Raw genomic sequence first — 1,795 nt, 5'->3', positions numbered from 1 at the left:
CGGCCTCAGAGGGGCTTTTGGGCTCTGGGCTGGGTGAAGGCATGCGCAGGTCAGGAGGGCAGCGAGGAAGTCATCCCTGGCCGAGGTTCATGTGGGCCTCCAAGAGAGTGATGGCTGGTGGGGGGGAGGAGCCCGTGGGGAGGGGGCTTGCAGCCCAGGATCCAGATGTGGCCTTTCCTGCCCGGTTCCCTGTTCCGGCCAGTCCCCAGGCAAGCCCAGGCTGGGGACAGCTGTGGGAGATCAGACTCAGGAGGCCAGGTGTCCTTGGGGCAGAGAGGGGAAGGGTGGGAGAGGGGTTTGGGCGGACTGTGGGGCTCGGGTGCGGGGGTGGGTCAGAATGCTAGACTGAGGGCCCGGAGCATCCTGCACTGGGGCTGCACCAGCATCCTGCACTGGGACTGCACCAGCGGTTTTCTGGGCTGCTGTTCACATCTGTAAAAGGGGAGCCTTGGCCCAGCTCACCTGGCTAGGGCCTTCCCGCTCCCTCGGCTCCCTCGGGGCAAGCTCTGGGAGGCCTGCGTACAGTGCTGGGGATGGAGGTGGGCAGCGGGGGAGAGCCCTGCAGTGGGACAGGTGGCAGGGAGACTTCCAGGGTGACAGGCTGCTGTGGGTGGACGAAGGGTCACTTCTGCTCAGAGGCCGTGGGAAAAATGACTTCACCCTGGCAGGTCTCAGTTTCCCCACGTGTGAAATGAGGTTGGTGAAGGGGAGTTGCAGAGAGGTGGGCATGGGTGCCCTGTCGATCTTACTGGCCTTCCTGGGAGCTGGTTACCAAAGACGGGTGTAGATGGTGCCACCTGGGGGCCTCTAAGCCCCTCCCCTGCCCTGTCTCCTGGTCCCTTCCCAGACCTGTTCCTCCCAACCCTGTGGGACAGCCCAGGGAGGGGCACTTGGCTGTGGGAATGGGAAGAGGTGGTGAGAGGGGGCTGGACAGAGGACCCGGTTCTGGTCGGGTCGGGGCTCTCGGCTCCCCCCTCCGCCCCAGTGGCACCGCAGCCCTACCAGCAAACTTCCTCTCTTCTCGGCGGGCCCTGGTGGGACTGGGGTGTGTGTCTGGGGCAGGCGATGGAGGGGTAGATGGCACCAGTCATGGAGAAGGAGCACAGAAGCCATGGAGGCTTTGCCGAGGGGGCTGCTGCTTCTGCCTTGAGAGGCACCTGGTGGCGGGAAGTGTGTGGACTTTGACACCAGGCAGGGCTAGGTTAAAATCTTAGTTCCATTGTTTACCAGGTGGGCCTTGGGTAAGACAGGCCCCTTCGTGAGTCTCACTTTCCTGGTCTGTAAAGTGGGAATAATAAAAACCCACCTTGTATGACTGGGATGAGCACAGAGGTAAAATATATCAAAAGTTCAGGTGCCCAGGCACACAGTAGGTGCTCAGTAGATGCTTGTCCATCCCCCTCTCAGAAACCTCCTGCTTGGCTGGTGGGATCCCCTGAACCCAGATCTCACGTGCAGAAGGATCTCCCTGGGATGGCTGTTGTGGGAGGCGGCCCCACCTCTGAGGCTCCTGACTGCCCAGCTGTTCTGGGGCCAGCAACTAGCTGGGTCTGCAGCCTCAGGGAGGTAAACTGAGGCATGGTCTGGAAGAGACAGTATGTGTGTGTGCTTGTCCATGTGCACCCACGTTCCTGGACAGGGATAGGTACGGAAGCTTCTTCCGAGCAGCAGTGTATCTGCAGTGCATGGGCTTTACAAGCTCGAGGAATAAAAATCACTTTATTAGCAGAGGAGCATAGCTACATATTATGCATAACTTGATTTTCTCATCAAATGCTCCTGCTATTACATATTC

The sequence above is a fragment of the Vulpes lagopus genome, chromosome 22 (assembly GCF_018345385.1).
Source record: "Vulpes lagopus strain Blue_001 chromosome 22, ASM1834538v1, whole genome shotgun sequence".
Lineage (NCBI taxonomy): Eukaryota > Metazoa > Chordata > Mammalia > Carnivora > Canidae > Vulpes > Vulpes lagopus.
The sequence above is the reverse complement of the archived record's forward strand: the minus strand, read 5'-3'. Positions refer to the sequence as shown.